The sequence below is a fragment of the Camelus bactrianus genome, chromosome 35 (genome assembly GCF_048773025.1).
Source record: "Camelus bactrianus isolate YW-2024 breed Bactrian camel chromosome 35, ASM4877302v1, whole genome shotgun sequence".
Classification (NCBI taxonomy): Eukaryota; Metazoa; Chordata; class Mammalia; order Artiodactyla; family Camelidae; genus Camelus; species Camelus bactrianus.
In genome coordinates, this window is record NC_133573.1 from 23,996,611 (window position 1) to 24,013,516 (window position 16,906).

The window sequence follows — 16,906 nt, forward strand, 5'->3', positions numbered from 1 at the left end:
CTCACACAGCTTGCGGATCTCATCAAATCTTACAAGAGTGGCTCCTGAGCTGTGTCAGAAAGGAAAGGCCCCTTAGGGCCCTCTGTTTGCCTGGAAGTGTCGGTGGCAGGAACTGCGTCTTCCTCTCTCCAGTCAGACTGAAGCCAGCTTGGAAAGACAGCCTGAGTGTCTCAGATTTGGGCCTAAGAAGCATTTCCCCTAAGGTTTGTTCAGAAGCCGTGGATGCTTCATCCTCACTAATCTGGTTATGTTGGTGGGGTTTGGTTTTGTGCAACTGAAATAAAAAAGACCCTGAATGGCGTGTGTCTGGATTTAAGGAGACTTTTGCCAGCAGCCGGGTGATGGCATTTGCCCTGTTCACGTGCATCCGGTACCTTCCCGCTTAAAGTCTCGATCTGTCCCATTCGCTGTCCCCCAGCCCCTGTCAGAGTACAGCTTCCAAGACCAACTGTCTTACGCCTTTTGCTTTTTCATCCCCTCCCTTTCCCATTCACTGCAGCCTGTACGCCCTAACCCTCCAGGGAGACTCTTCTTCTCAAGGTCCTGGCCGCCTGTTCCAGGGGCTCTTTCGTCATCACACGCGTGCTGACTGTCCCAAGTCCCCATTTCCAGCCCAGGTCTCCGTGCGGAGCCCTGGGCCCTGTGTCCAGTGGCTCCCTTGACATCCCTTAATAATCTAGCCCACCCACTCGCTCCCCTCCCCACCTGTCCTCCATCGCCCCGTGGCCCCAGCGTCCTCCTCGCCCCAGCCAGACATCCAGTTAACAGTTGGGCTCCTCCCTCTACCTTTCATCTCTCCTCCCAGCTCCCTAATCCCTCTCCCATATCTTAAACTTCAGTGTAAATTTCTTGCATCCATCTGTGTACACTGACCCATCTTATCCCCACGTAGAAGTTCATCTCCTTCCTGGATTTCTCCGGGAACATCCTCAGTGTTCTCACAGTTTCAGTGTCGGCTCTTCTCCAGCTTCTTGTCCATGAGGGGCCCCAAAGTGATTTTCCCAAAGCCCAGATCTGCTCATGCGACTCCTCTCCCCAAGCCCCATCAGGCACTTTCCGTTGTCCATTTGAAGTGGGAACCGTTTCACGTGTCGTGTAAGTGGAGCGGCCCCGTGTCTGGTGTGTCGGGGACAGTCCCAGCTTAGGTCTGTTTTCCCGGTGCAAGTATGGCCCTCTTGGCCTGTCCCAGTTGGGATGATAAACTGCACGGCTTCCCTACTGATAAGGCCGTTCATGAGGTGTCAGCACACTGCCAGCCTCCTCACCTCTGTCCTTCTTGTCACAATTGGCTTTGCTCCTCCACATGCCTCGGGCAGTGGCACGTCTCCTCTTCCACTTTACCCGTGTGGTCCGTCTGCCTCCAGCCTAACTCCCCGTCTCCTCTCTCGGGCTGGCTCCTGCCCCACCTCTTGGCCTCTGCTGAGCTTTCATTTCATCCAGAAACCTTCCCTGTTCTCTCCTCCGCACTGGGTAAGGCGCCCTGCCCCCTCTTGGACGTTCCCCCAGCTCCTGTCCTAAGCCCTGAGCTGGACTTACCACCTTGCATTTAATTGCGTTTCCTTATCTCCTCAAAACTAGACTCTTAACTAGAGGGCAAAGGACTGCATCTTGGTCACTGCTCTCAAAAGTTTGCCCAGAGCCTACGAGCTCGTACCAGCATCCACAGATACTGACAGATGTTAGTTAAATGTGAATAAATGGACAGGAGGACAGCAGGATGCCTCCCAGATGAGAAAATGTCACGTACCCGTCATTCCAATCCATATAAGTCCACAGGAGGAGTTTAAAAGCCTACATGAAGAATCACATGTTCTAATATGCTGGTGGAAGAATTGGGAATAATAGCTAGAAAATTCTCCTCTTGTTATTAAAGGACCCAAGCTCACAGTGATTGTACTGGAGAGCAGAGCATGCCAGGGATGTGTCACCTCTTTACCTCGAGCTAACTTTAGCGGGTCCTGCTATTATTTTATAGTTTCCTCTTGAGTGCACGATCCATGATAAGCTGTTATTTCGAGCCCCACGATGATTCCTCTTTAACGAGACATCTTTGCACTTTGGAATAGCTGGACTGGTTGCGGAGTCAGTGCCTGACACCGGGAAGGCAGGTCCCCTTGCTTTTTGGGCTGCTGGGTTTCTGCTTTAGCGGGTTTTCAAGGCAACGGGGCCTCCCTGGTGTTTTAGATGGGGTCCCAGCAGGAAGGGGAACTCACTCTAGACGGTTCCAATACGGAGGCATCAGTGGAGAGGCTCATGGCAGAAGTGTGTGTGTGGTGGGGACAGAGGAGGGGCTGTGGGTGATGGAATCAGCAGTAGATTCAGGTGCCCAAGGACTGGTGCCTCCCACCTCCCGTGGCACAGGGGTGAAGAGAGGAGCCCAGTGAGTGAGCCCTGGAGGATGGGTACCAGGGGGAGCTGTGGTTGTGGGGACAGAGTCCTTGATGGAGCCCTGGACCAATTCATGGAGGAGGCAGGGAAGCGATACTCTGATCTCTCTCTCTCTTGGCCTCTGTTCTTCTGACTCCCAAGGGAGCCTGGGTGATGCCATCCGCTAAGTTGTCCTCTGGGACAGAGAGCAGGACACAGGAGGGTGGAAGGTGGATCTGGGGTCGGGGGAGGTTGGAGAGAACCAGCCCTGGGCTGTCCTTGCTCCCGGCAGCCTCGGAGGCCAACTTGCTGTTCCCCTTCCTTCATTTGGTTTCGTGCATTTTCCTCCCTGGGAAAGGCCACAGGGCTGGCAGTGCTTTTCTAGCTTGGCCGAACTTGGCCTTTCTCGGCAGGAGAGTGCTGGGCTGTGCCTGGTCAGTTCTGCGTCCTGGCTGGCTCCTGGGAGCCCTCTCGCCCAGGCTCTTGATTTGGGAATTGGACGGAGGGTTTTTAGGCTGCGACAGGTAAACACTTGTTAAAGCCTTCACCGTTCTTTCTTACTGAACTTTCTGATCCCACTTTCAAAATTCTGCCCCGTGTCTTCCCTCAAAGGTGTCCGTTCCTCTTGGCTCCACTTCCACGGCCCGAGTTCCAGGCACTGTCCTCGCTCTCCTGGGCGGAGGCAGCAGCTTCCCAGCGGTTCCCTCCCTTCCATTTTGTCCCTCTGCAATGTGGCTTTCTCCATGGGAGGCATTGCGATCATGGAAGACGCAGGCAGGCAAGGCATGTACTGTTCCAAAGCTTCCATCCACCGACCACCACGTGTGGGTGCAGATGACCCAACACCCTTCCCAAGAGGCCACATGTGGCGGGGCCCCTGCGCCTGTCTCCAGACCCTGCTCCTTCTTACAGTCACTCCCTCCCCACTCCTTTCAGCCCCCCGGCCCCCAGCAGCCAAGCGCTTTCCCAGCCTGGGCAGGGTACCCGCAGCCCTTTCCTTGTTTTTGCCTTCTCCTCCTCCTCCCTTTGCCTTGCTGGCTTCTCCTCCTGCAGTTTCAGTATCACCTCCTCAGAGCATCTTCCCTGGCCTCCCAGAGTCACAGCGCCCCTCCTGGCCCCACTGTCTCTCCCCTAACTCCTGACACGTCCATCTCGCTGTGCCCGGCACTTCGCACGGGGGCTGGAAGGCGGTCGGCATCAAGTTCAGGTGTGAGGAGGGTGACCACGCAGGTGCGTCTGGAAGACAAGGGCAGAGGAAGCTGTGCCCTGAGCTTTCACATCTGCCAAGTCCCGGGCTGTGCGTGCGTGGCTGTTTGTATTCACTGGATTTCATTGCCTGGCTTAGTGTCCCATGGGCCACGTGGACCTTGGCAGGGCAGCTCTTAGAACAAAACTTCACCCTCCCCACCCCAGTGTGGGTGTCACTTAGGGGGCCATGGGTCACTCCTTTCTTTTGTTTTGTCCCCCACGTTCTGGCTTCCTTGCTTTCTTCTCTTCCGAGCCTCTGACTTCTGGCCTTATTTGAATTGCAGACACAGTGAGAAGGGCACACACGTGTCCCTTCTTTCTCTTGCCCTTCTCTCTGGGACGAAATCGGCAGCCGGGATAATCATCAAAAACCCCTTATCACTTCAGATCCGGCTCTTTTGGAATTGGCAAGCATTTGGAGGGGATTAAACTCACGGTGACCTTGGTACTCACCATGAAAAGACGGATTGCTTGGCAAAGCCATGTGATAATACTGACCCGAGGGCAGCCAGCCATCGGCTCTGTAGGAACGAAGCATCTTGGGGCACTTAGTCCTGTTTGTAGGTGGCTGATGTTTGTGTGATGGGGGGCAGCAGCTGGCAGCTGCGAGTTTTTGCTTCTAATGAACGTGAAAAGGAGCAGTTTGCTTTAGACTGTCTGGTGCTTGCACTCAATCAAATGAGCCTTCTCGCCAAGTCATTTGAATTAATTCCACGGCTTTCCCCTCATCCTGCTGGTGGGCCACGTGCCATAGTCTGAGAATGAGGCAGGACGTTGCCAATTTTGCGAAAGAAGAAACGTTGGCCCGAGAGCTGCCTGGACTGGGAATTGCGGTTTCCTTAGGGCCAGAGCTGGAGCCGGAACCCACGTGTCTTGATTGTTAGATTTCCCTGGTGCTTCTTTCCGGAGCTTTTCAGTCTTGGGGCGTTTGTGCCTACAGGTGATACATATTTTTCAATGCTTTTATTGGGTTCTGCATAACAACTCAGGAGATTGGCCTCATTTTCTTATTTTCCAAAATTTATGTTCCTGCCACCTTGTTGGCATTGCCTTGTTACTGTAGCGGAGAAAGGAAGAATAAATTAAAACCATAAACCAAAGCGTTCAGGACAGTTTTGTAGGAAAGTTAATCAAACACGCGTCTCACCTCCCCAGTAAGCCACTTGGAGCCTCGGGCTGATTTTCAAGGCCGCGCCATCATCCCTGGTTATTGAGGGCAGACGCGGACCCCGAGGTCAGCTCTTAGCTCACCCCTGCCCGGATGGGAGGGAGCCCGGCTTGCAGCTGGGTCTGGATGAATCCGAGGCTGGGTTCCTTTCATTGCCGAGATGAAAAGGAGATCATGTAGAGAAATGGGGGCCCAGGTGCTGAGTAGCGTGTGAGACCAATCCTCAGACACCCCCAAGGGAACCGGTTAATCACACGCCACCAAGAGGTGATAAATTGTCCCCACCTCCCCCAGGAATAATTTGTTTAAAAGATCCACTAATACGCAAGCAGAGCCAGTGTGACCCTTCAGAGCACCAGCCTGACTGGTGAGGAGGAACCAAGGGGCCCCGGGAGGGAGCACGTGTCTCTTTGTCCAGGAGCAGAGATGTGGGGACATGTCCCTGCTTCGTGAGCCTCTTCTGTTGCCTGCGTGACCACGTGTGACTTTTCTCCTCATTCTCCGCTGCCCTGAAGAGATTGCCTAGGAAGGCTACAAGTAATGACTACTATCCACCTTTTCTGTGTCACATTTTAAGATTTATAACCCCTTCGCTTCCACTGAGGGTTTGAAGACGTCCTCTGTGGCCTCTTGCAGCTCCTGACTATTTTCTCCTGACATTTTATGGCCCTCAACTGTGACTCTCTTTCCAGCCATGAGTTGGGGTCTGGAGAGTCAGGTCACGCATGGGAAAAGACAGCCAGAATCAGACACACCTTGACTTGTGACTTCTGACACACTGCTCTGCCTTCCCGAATCTCATCTGCAAAATGAGAGAGTCCTTCAGGCTTTGAGGTTTTGTGGTCATGTGAGCCTAGATTGTGGGTGCCCCCCAGGTCATCCACTGTGGTAGTTGTCAGGGGCCAGGAGCAGGGCTGGATCTAGTCAATGCTGGGAAGTCAACTGGGGTCCTGGCTTATATATTCCAGGCTGTTCTTCCCACTACTTCTGAACCTTCATTCCTAGCCCAGAATTAACTGATGGCTTTAGGGGTAATGGCATCTAACCGGTGATTGCTTAATGATTCCAAAAATTTAAGGACCTAAATTAGCGAATCTCCAGCCGTAATTGAAAAGTTCAGAAATTCCTTGTGATAGTACTCTTGGATGAGTTAAGGTTTTCCAGAGAAACAGAACCATAGGAGATAGTAGGTAGGTAGACAGATAGATATGTAATTCATTATAAAGAATTAGGGAGGCTGAGAAGTCCCAGGATTTGCAGCCAGGGACTCCCAAAAGGCCTGGGAGGGCTGGTGGTATAATTTTAGTCTGAGTCTGAAGGCCAGGGAAGCAGGAGAGCTGGGGGTGTAAGTCCCATCCGAGGGCAGGGACGTCCAACGCCGACGTCCCAGCTTAGCAGTCAGGCAGAGAGTGAATTCTCCCTTACCTCACTTCTTGTCCTGTTCAGGCCTGAGCCCCATGGACACCTAAGACAGTGAGCCAGTGCAGTTAGGGTGGTGGGAACTCTTCCAAATCCAAGTTCTCAGATACCAGCCAAGGGCTGGCCCAGAAGGAGGCCTTTCCAAGGACAGAAGTCAGGCCTACTATGAGAACTTTCCTGCCGGGCTCATCACGGAGCAGTTCCGGCAGCTGAAGTCATTGCCTTCACCCCGGACCTTGGTCCTCATCCTCTTCATCTTGGACCATTGATCTCAGACCTTCCCTGGAAAGGAAGCCTCATTCTGAGCAGTTCTGGGCCTCTTTTCTCCACCCCTGGTCCTTTCCTTCACATCGGGCAAGTGGCCTCCTTGGTCCTCTGCCCTGATGGAGTTGTGTATCTGGCCATTGTCCTCTCTGAATGGGAAGGACAAAAAGGCTTAGTTCCCCAGGACATGAATTCAGTTCCTTTCTTAAATGGCATGTTCAGCTTCTCAGAAAATCCTGTATCTAGGCTCAGGCTGTTCCATCAGGAGAGCTCCCTGGGCAAGCCTTTTCCTTGTGGTCACCTTCTTGTTTGCTGGGACCTTTTTCCTATTCATCCCACTGGTCTGGGAGTTAGATATTATAATGAAATTTGCTTACTGCTGCTGACCTCTTAACCAGGAAGAGTGGGTCCATATGTTTGATGTCATGCTAGGGACTATTAACCTTTTTTGGTTTGTTTGTTAATTGTTTGTTGCTGTTTGGGATTGAACCCAGGACCTCGTGCATGCTTACTTATTAGCACGTGCTTTACCACTGAGCTATACCCACCCTACACCCCCCCCCCCCGGGATTATTAACCTTGAGATTTAAAATTCTCACTGTAACCTCTGAAGTTTGAGGCATCGTCGCAGAGATGTGATACATTTGTTCTCCATAGCATAGAGGAATCCTGCCTCTTTCTTTTCTGCTTTGCCCCACCCCACCACACAGTTCATAGTTTTGACTTCAGTTAACAGCAAAAATAAAGAGACTTGTCCTTGGACACTGAGTATAAATGACACCCTGGAATAGCACTGTGCTGCTTTCGTGTTTTAGCAAGATATCATGCTTGTACTAGATTTTGGTTTTCCATGGAATTTTCCCGAGACCTCAGCCTTCAGATGCAGGAATCTTCCCCATCTTCCCCTCCCGCTTATTAAAATGGAGCCATGCACCTGTCACGGGTGGGAGTCCGTGGTCTGCATAGGACACACGTCAGACACCAGGATCTGTTATCCTGAGTCCCAGTGCCTGGCTGTCTGAGGACTCTTGTGCTGTATCCCAAGCTAAAATTATTTTTCTTTTCTACAAGTCATTTTTGAAGTTAGATGACAAGTGCTTTCTGTGGGTAAAAAGATTGCATGCGTCTCAGAGACCAAGAAGGGTGGTTTGTTGTGGTTTTAAATTTGTTGGCGGGGCTCGTCTTTGGGTGCCTTTATTGACTGGAGGCCAGACAGTTAGAGCCAAGTGTGTTCAAAGTCATTTTGTGTATGTGCGCCCCTTGATACGTGCAGGAAGCTTTATCACCGTTCAGTGCGCTGCGAGGATGAAATTGACAAGGGCTGAAATGTGCCTTGTGTTGTTCGCCTGCCTTTGAGGGCTCGGCTGTGATAACAATGCTGGGGTATTGCTCTTACGGTGCATCCTCGCGCCTTCTGTTAGCACCATCAGTGTGGACATCCGCTGCATGAACAAGCTGCAGAGCTGCCTTCCTGAGTGGTTTGCACTTGAGCCTGACAGTCCCCACGTCCTGAGGGGGCAGGGCTTACTTTGTTTCTCCTGCTGGGTCTTTGATAACCAGGCAGGCCGAGGAGATTGTTTGTCTAAACCAAATGGGAAAGAATGTGGTGGCCTGACGTGTCTTACTTTATGGCAGGAACTTCTTTTTAAATTTGATGAAAGGCAGAGATGGGGTTCCTTTGGCCTGGGGTTTATTCCCTGCAACTCCTCATAAAAGTCTCTTTCAAATTACGTAGTGATCATGAAATAGTAGAGCTCTTGCTTTTCTGCCCCTGCCATTCTGGTTATATTTTAGTCCTTTTGGATATATATATATATAGTTTTTTGTTTGTTTGTTTGTTTGTTTTGTTTAATTTGATGTGACAAAAGGTGAACTCTTCTCCCCTCCTCTTGTCTAAGCTTAATTTTTCTTTATATATTCTACTCTGTTCTCAAAGATGGAAATTAAAACCCTCAAATCACCCAAGAAGCACTTTATCACAGTTTCAGTAAAACCTCCAGAACAGAGAGGATTGGAAACTGTATAAATTGAATTTTCTTGCACTGAAAAAAGTGAAAAAATGGAAATTTGAAATTTGTTTTTAAAGTTGTGAAAGAGAGTCACTTTGATGGCATAAAGATGCAGCAGTAATCATTTTTTTGGGGGGGGGTCTTAGTAATAAATCAGCATGGACTAAAAACTCAATAAAATGTAAACCATATGCTTGAAGAGTTGTTATAGTAGTCTTTACTGATAATTTGCTCTTCTTAAAACTTTGATTTCTCTTAAACATTATACGAAAGTGGAACTTCATTCTCCTCATGTTTTAATTCAGGAAGATTTGCAAAAACCCTTCCTTTCGAGGTCAGTGTTTCTAGCTGTCACCCCAAACCTTGAACATGAACCTGTGGTCAGAGTTTTCATGTCAAAAGTTTAATGTGGTGCTCTCCCTGGTTGTGAAAGATTGTGAAGTGTTTTTCTCTCCCTTCATTTTGCTTTCTTTCCTAAGAAGGAAAAAAGATCAAAAAGAAACTTTGAACCATTGTTGAGCATTTGGGGGACAAGGGAAACCTGCTTCCTCCGTTCGTTTGTGAGAAGGATCACGTTAGGAGTGAGTACACTTGGGAGTGTCGACAGCTCCTCTTGGAGAGGAGGCGGGGATAATGGATTCCTGGCAAAAACAAAGAAGGCAGGTGTTCCTTTGCCTCCTTCCCAACCTTTTCTTCTCATTTCCTTCACTCTTTCCACTTCTCCTCCCTATTTCTTTTCTTTCTAATCTTTCCCTTCGGTTTGGAGCCATTTTCTTTAACTTCCTCTATACATTAGTTCACAGCAGTTGAGAAGACAGTGACACCCTTCAGAGAGATCTTGTTAAAGACTCCAGAAGACAGAGCCAAAGAAATGAATCTTTCATGGTGGAATTTTGCCTTGAGTAGGAAGGATATTTACCAGCAGAAAGTCTTCTCAGGGACTGTGTGTTTATAAGACCTATTCAGTATTTATGGAATAGGGGTGAGGGGTGTCTGCTCAGTGCCAAGTGCCTCTGTCATACATACAGATGGGTAAGTGATGTCACTCGTGATTTGAGGACCCTCTGATGGAGGGGAGGGGACAGACAAGCACAGAAATGAGTAGTTACAATATGTTATAATTGCCTCCATGGAGGCATGAACCATGGGTTGTGCTCACGTAGTCGGGATTGAGGAGGACCACGGAAATCTCCATTTCCATGGTCTCCGAGACTTTGAGGAAGAGGATACGTTAATTGAGTTAATGTGAGAGTTCTGAAGTGAAACCACCTTGGCACTGGTTTGAATACTGCATAGCTCACGTTTAGCTAGAATTAGCTTCGGTGCTGCCATTTTTGTTTTGGCTTCTTTGGTGTGAAGGATGGTCCTACTGTCTCTTGTTGCTTGGCTGCCTTCCATCATTGGCTTTGCTGTGACCTGCTGTGAGGGGCCTAACACCAAAATGTGGGCAAGAAAGGGGAGGACACGTTTGGACTGTGGAATAGACAGACTTGCCTTTGGGTTTTCCAAGTTTCATGGCTGAGGAACGTCAACACACATTTTTAAACAAGAGACTGTTCCCAGGTCCTTTCCTGACTTGCTTTTAGCCATTCGAACCATCGTGTTTACGCTGTCTGCAGTCATAAAAAGAAAAAAAAAGTTCTCAGTCTTTTTAATGTAAAAGCCATAAAGCATGCCTTGACAACTGTAGAAAATTATATCACCAATTTAGTTTAATGGTCAGTATAACTTTGAATTTCCTCCCTTATCTTTATGCCTGACGGTTGTTTTCTGGGACCAAGTTAACAATGTTTTGAAAGTCAGTTCAGAGGTGAGCAAATGATGGAGTCATAATAGCAGATAGAGGCCTGCTGTTGGCATTTGGTGAATGTCAAATACTAATTTTAACAATAATAAATTTGGGGAAGGAACAAGAAGTTCCCAGCTAGTGAGAGGAGGCTGGTTCTGTGTGAGAGGTTCTTGTCACTTGTAGATACCAGTGTTCGTTTCCATTGCAGATAGAAATATGGCCTCTTTGCCTCAGTTTTTCCCTTGCTCATTCAGTCGACTAAGATCGGAGGAAACTCAGGTTTTTCAAATAGGGACAGTAGCCAAGATATGAAACCTTTTTCTTTTGGTGGTCAAGGCCCTTTGCAGAAACGTCCATGCCAATAGTTACGGAACCCACTGGAGTTAGAGCCCTCGGTTCTTGCTGATCTGCTTTTTGGTCTGCCTTTCCCTCTGTGCTTTCAGAGCCTACCTGTGCTGTGTCTCCATTTGACTTTGAAGTCCTTTGAGAATTCTGTGACTTCTAAGATTGCATGAGACACCCTTAACTTACACTCCTGTTGGACTAGTGGAGGCAAAGGGCTCAGGAATGGGGCTAGGGACCATTCCAGCAGGGAATTGTCCCCAGTTTCATCATAAGACACCTCAGCTTTTCTCAGATTGGTTGTTTCAATCTGATTTTTTTTTTAAGTCTTGTCCTTTTAGCTCTGAAGGCATAATGTTAACGTAGTAATTTAATTATGGAGATTCATTCAAAGTCATTGTCAGTCCTGGAAGCCCTAGAGAAGGTATTGGAAGGTGGACTGCATCCTCCTTTTTTTCCTGTGTGAGTGTGAAGACTTGTCTGCAGGAACTTGCCCAGAGCCCTTAAAGGAAATGACTGGCGCCTTCCCATCCCGTCAGGATGAGGGTCTGAGCGGGCAGCCCAGGCCTCTGCTGCCTCCAGAGAGAGTTCTCTAAGGAGAAATTGCAGAGCTGCCTGGATGTCTAGCCCAGATTCATTTGGAGAAGACAGTTAGGCAGCACTTGAATGGTTTGAATTTTTCACGAGAAAAACAAAGTGAAAGATTTTTCTGACGTCGAACATCTTGTTTTGGCCCGTGCGGTGAACTTTGTGTTTCTCGTTTACCTTTTGTTTGCATTCTTTTGTGCTGTTTTTAAGGACAATGAGACGTGTCCCTGGACCATTTCTCCCAGGGAGAGACTTGGGGCACGACTGTGTGGAAACGGAGTGCGGCCAGGAGGCCGTGTGGCACAGTCGTCCCAGTGGTGGCGCTGGCCCTGCGGGCTCTGTGGTCTTGGCAAGTTTCTTAAACTCTCTGTGCTCCTGTCACTTCATATATGATGGAGATAGTAATCTCTTTGAATGTTGCAGTGATCAGCTGAGATCATTCTTGTGAACCACTTAGAACAGTCCTTGGTACGTGGGAAGCAGTTCCTGGTTATTAGGTATGATTATGCTCTTATTCTATTAGGTTTTATTATGGCATGGGAGAGTCTAGTCTCTTGGTCCACTGATAGGGTCTTGGAAACTCGGAACAAATTTCCGCCCAGACCAGTGTTCATGACTACTTGGCCATCACTCGGTCATCTGGATCTGAGAAGAAGGCCGCTCTGGTAACTTTCTCAGCTCATCCAAGCCCAGTTTGCCACACTAATTTGAAGTATGCAGAGTCTTTCCAAAGCTGAGTGGGCAGAACCTGAATGACCTTCTGACAGACTGCAGTCGCCTTGGGTAGCTGCTCAGGTGTTGAGGGTATAAGACACAGTAAAGGGTCCCTTGTGAAGCATTAGAGGAAGGATGCTTGGCGGGTAGCCAGCTCCTCCTCCGTTAACCAGCTTTGTGTACCCTGGGTCAGGACAGCTATTCATTCATTCATTTACTTACTTAACTATCTCCATTTGTGAAAAAAAATGCTAAGATATTTTAAAGTATATTTAAGATATCTTATTGCAGCATTATTCAGATTAACTAAGACATGGAAGCAAGCTAAGTGTTCATCAACGTATAAAATGGAATATTATCCAGCCAAGAGAAGAAAGGAAATCCTGCCATTTGCAAGAACATGGGTGGACCTTGAGCTCATCATACTAAGTGAGATAATTCAGACAGAGGAAGACAAATACTGTGTGATATCACTTACTTGTGAAATCTAAAAAAGCTGAACTTGTAGAAGCGGAGAGTAGACTTGTGGTTACCAGGGGCTGAGGGGTGGGGAAACTGAGGAGATGCTGATTAAAGAATACAGACTTGAAGTTAGAAGATCAATAAGTTCTGGGGATCTAACGCATAGCAGGGTGACAGTAGTTAACATACATATTAGATACTTCAAAGCTGCTAAGATACTAGATCATAAATGTTCTCGCCACAAGAAAGAAATGGTAATTACGTGATGTCATGGAGGTTTGGCTAAGCCTGCAGTGTAATCATACTGCAGTATGTAAGTGTGTCAAATCAACATATGGTCCTCCTCATACTTACACGGTGTTATGTGTCAATTACATCTCAATAAAAAAGGTATCTTGACATTCCACCCTTTACAATACTTAAAATGGATATCCACCCTCCAGTTCCCCCAAGAAAGGAAGGAAAGAAGGAAGAAAAGAAGGAAAAGTGTTTTCCCATATAATCAAGATAGCATGATCACCACTAACACAATAATTTTTCAGGATCCTTAATATCCAGTTCATATTCGATTTCCCCAGGTGTGGTCAGGCCATATACTGAATTTACTTTATGTTACTGCAGTTGCTTCGTATGAGGAACAAGGATGTAGGACTAACTAAATGATCTTGAAGGCTCATGGTTTTATGTTTAATACCTTTAGGGAGTGCTGCTCTGATTTTGTTCATTCATCTCTTGTTCCTGGAGCAGGAGCCACAGTTTACAGAGACAAACTATGCCTCTATAGCAAGATGAGGTAGAAATTTGCAAATGATTTGGTTCATGGGATCGGTTGAGGCAGGTTGGGGTTGACTTGTGGGTCAACCTGTAGGTTCGGTGGACCGAGCGTTAAAACTATTTAGGTAAATTGTATCCTTGCCAATTTAGGGAAGGAGGCAGTAACTTGCGTTCCACCCAGCAGGTTTCAGGCTTGTACTTTATATGCTCCATAATTGTTCAAGGACTTTGACAGTCTTTTTGATTTTTTTTAATTGAAGTATAGTTGATTTACAATGTTGTGTTAGTTTCAGGTGTACAGCAAAGTGATTCAGTTTTTATATATAACGTATATATTCTTTTTCAGATTCTTTTCCATTGTAGATTATTATGAGCTATTGAACATAATTCCCTGTGCTATACAGTGGGTCCTTGTTGTTTATCTGTTTTATATGTAACAGTGTGTATCTGTTAATCCCAGACTCAATTTATCCCTCCCCTGACTTCATTTTGTTTTGTTATTTGAGACTGTGGTGTTTTAGTCAAGGAGACGAAATGCTGGATCTCTCAGGTTACCTGTCTAGGAAATGCTCATTGTTCCAGAACAAAAGAATGAAAAAGTCACACACTGTCTGCCTAGCGGATATCAGTGCTCCAGCCCCAGAGGTCCTGCTGACGGGCACGCTCTCTGCATTGTTCAGGGGCCCCTGCAAAGCCTCTTCCCAGCTCCTTCATCTTCCTACCAAACCTACCACCTGTGACGTGTGTGAGGCGTGTGGGCCCAGGAACACAACCTTTCCCACCTGAGCTCTGGACCAGCTGTGAAGAAGGGCTGAGGACTCAGCCAGATGGAGACCCGAATATTAACTTTATTGCCAAGAAAAGCTAAATCGGAGGGCCTCAGACTGTGGCAGTAAAGGGCGTCCTCATTCTGAACCTCTGGAGCGGGCCACGCTAGCTTAGGGGAGAAAAGCAGTAGGCGGGCTTCCAGCAGGTTCCCAGGAGTACGAGGGAGAAGGGGCTGGGCGTCCACCCTCTGTCCCTTCCGGCCAGCCCTCCTCCTTCTCCACGAGGGGCGGCCACAGAGAAAGGGCCAGCAGGGCTTCCCTCTCACAGTTACCTTGCCCTGGAGACTGGTCCCCAGCATCATGGGTGCCTTCTGGATTCTTGCCTGTATCTCAGCGTCAGTGATGAATTGACTGAGGTGAGCGAGAGACGTTTTGCTGAGAGTGTGTTTCAGTAAATACTGTCATTCATACAATAGGCACTCCTGAAATAGACAAATCTTTAAAAGATACTCATCTTTCAGATTTTGCCCAAACTCTGAATATCTGTTGAATGAATGACTATACCAATCACATGTTTGCATTTGGGGGTGGGGTGGGGAGAGACTTGAGGATGGTTGTGTGTGTGTGTGTGTGTGTGTGTGTGTGTGTGTGTGTGTGTGTGTGTGTGTGTGTGTGTGCGGGGCCAAGGGGAAGAAGAATGGAGAGCTAAGGCTTTCTGGATGTTTCAGCACCTGGAGGAGAGGTTCCCATGCCTGAGTGTCCTGGTAGTCAGTGTCACTGGCTGATGGACCTTCTGTCCCTGGGGCCCAGGAACCAGGCAAAGATGTGGGGACTTGAGGCAGCCCTTGCTTTGGGAGGCTTCTCCTTTCCCAATGTGTCCATTGTCCCTTCATCAAAGGAGAGGGTTGAGATGTGCCATCCAGGTGCTGTGAAAAGTTGGTGCCATCGACTGGGGAGGAGGAGCAGGGGGGTGGGGCTGGCAGTGTTTGCTGCTGATCCTTCACAAAGCAGAGGAAACCATCCTTTGTTTCCAGGCGTATTCTGAAATCAGAGTATGGACCAGGACAGGGAGGACCTAAAAATTTTTTTTACCCCATTCTTAACACTTACCATGCTAATTAACAAACTACCAATTTCATCAAGGAAAAAAAAATCATTTCTGAGGATCTGGTTGGCAGAGGCTCTAGCATTACTCAAATGTAATAGCCCAAGTGTTTCTAGTTGCCACTCCCAGAGTAAGGACTGCTTGGTTAGGATGCTAGCTGACCAGCTCCGATAGAATTTGCATACAGTAAAGTTCACAAATCTCAAAAAATTTTAACCCTTGTACTGACCCCCTAGATCAAGACGTAGAACATTACCAGCACCCTAGAAGGCTCCCTGGTCCCCTTTTCCCAGTTGAAACAACACCTCCCTGCCCAAAGGTAATCACTGTTCTGACCTCTGTCACCATAAGTTAGTTTTGCCTGATTTGAATTCCAGAAAGTTGGCATCCTGCTTACGCTTTGTGGGATTTATTCATGTTGTTGCTTATATACATTGTTCATTTTCCCCCACTGCCATGTGGTGGTCCACTGTGTGAAATTTGGATACCCGTTCTATCCTCGGTGGACACTTGTTTATTTCTAGGTTGGAACTGGTATGAATAAACCAGCTAAGACGGTTCTTGCGCCTGTTATGGTGGGTGGAGTGTGAGTTACTGATGCAGGTTGACTAGCTGTCTCTGGAATCGAAGCTTAAATTAGCATTTAATTTAATATCATCTCGTCCATGCCAAGTCGCTTTAAAGTATATTGAAGGCATCGTACGAAAGTCCAGCTGACCCTTGAGCAGCATGGAGTTGTACTGGGTGGGTCCACTTACACGCAGGTTTTTTTCAGCTTAGAGACGACGGTATTGCACCATCTGCGGTTGGTTGATCTGTGGATCTTTTAGGTTGCAGAACTGTGGATATGGAGGAACCAAAAGGTATGGAGGGCCCACTGCAAATTATACTCGGATTTTCGGCTTCCAGGAGGGCTGGTGCCCTTAACCGCCATGTTGTTCGAGGGTCAACTGTATATCACACAAAGGAATGAATTTGGACAAGTATATGTATATTTAGCAAACTATGCTGGTGCAAAAGCAGATCATTGGTTTTGTGCTCCTTGACTATAATAAATGTCCTAAACCAGAGGGTCAGTTTCCTGAACGCCGAGATTCTCACGTGAAAGTATGTTGTTCCCTCATGGCTTCTGTAGAGGGGGTGGGAAAAGGACCTTTTCATTAATTCTGCAAATAGGCATCATTTTCTAATTTGAGATTCTTGCTGTGAAAAAAAATCATGAATTACTAAAACCTCTGAGAATATAAACTTGTTTGGGGGGAGAGTCCCCTCTGAATTGGAATGAATAAGGTTTTTAAATATTCATTTGTGTTTTTCTTTCCATGTCATTTTGGGTGTTGTGATGAAAAAAATATTTGCTGCTGATTTAGAATCCCTGAATACCCTTATAAAAATTTCATTTCCCCCGTATTAACTAGGCTTTCAGGGCTGTTTTAGAGGGCCTGTTTTCCTCTAATAGGTTGCTAGAGGGAAAATCTGTTCTCCTAGAGAAATGATGGATGGACGTAGAAGAGGAATACTGATCTCTGACCACCAGCAGGGGAGGCTGTGTTGACTTAAGTTTTAAAATAGTCTAGCTTTAATGAAAGTGAAGAATTTGGTTAGCACTCCCCTTGAGAAGAATGGGAAAAATTTTAGGGACCAACACCACACACATACATTTAAGGTGTCATCATGTCTTTATAGCCACCTACCAGTGTTTTTTAACAACCCTCCAGGAGGGGAATCTGACAGTATGAACCTCCATTACCGATGTGCAGTCCTGTCCTGGAATCTTTCCCATGCACACACCTGTACGTGTAACGAAATGACATTTGTACCTGATTATCACCAAAGCTTTGTATATCACACCAGAACATCGAAGCCACCAGGTGTCCATCAGTCAATAAG

The 16,906-nt window shown here is 47.5% G+C and overlaps 1 protein-coding gene and 1 non-coding gene across 4 annotated transcripts in view; both read left to right on the top strand.

Moving 5' to 3' along the window:
- The window catches only part of CAMK1D (calcium/calmodulin dependent protein kinase ID), a 344,956-nt gene that overhangs the window by 58,737 nt on the left and 269,313 nt on the right, over nucleotides 1–16,906 (top strand). The gene's annotated exons all lie outside the window — the stretch shown is intronic.
- LOC123616524 (U6atac minor spliceosomal RNA) lies at nucleotides 16,592–16,721 on the top strand. Its single transcript, XR_006724531.1, has one exon. It is a non-coding gene; the product is annotated as a U6atac minor spliceosomal RNA (small nuclear RNA).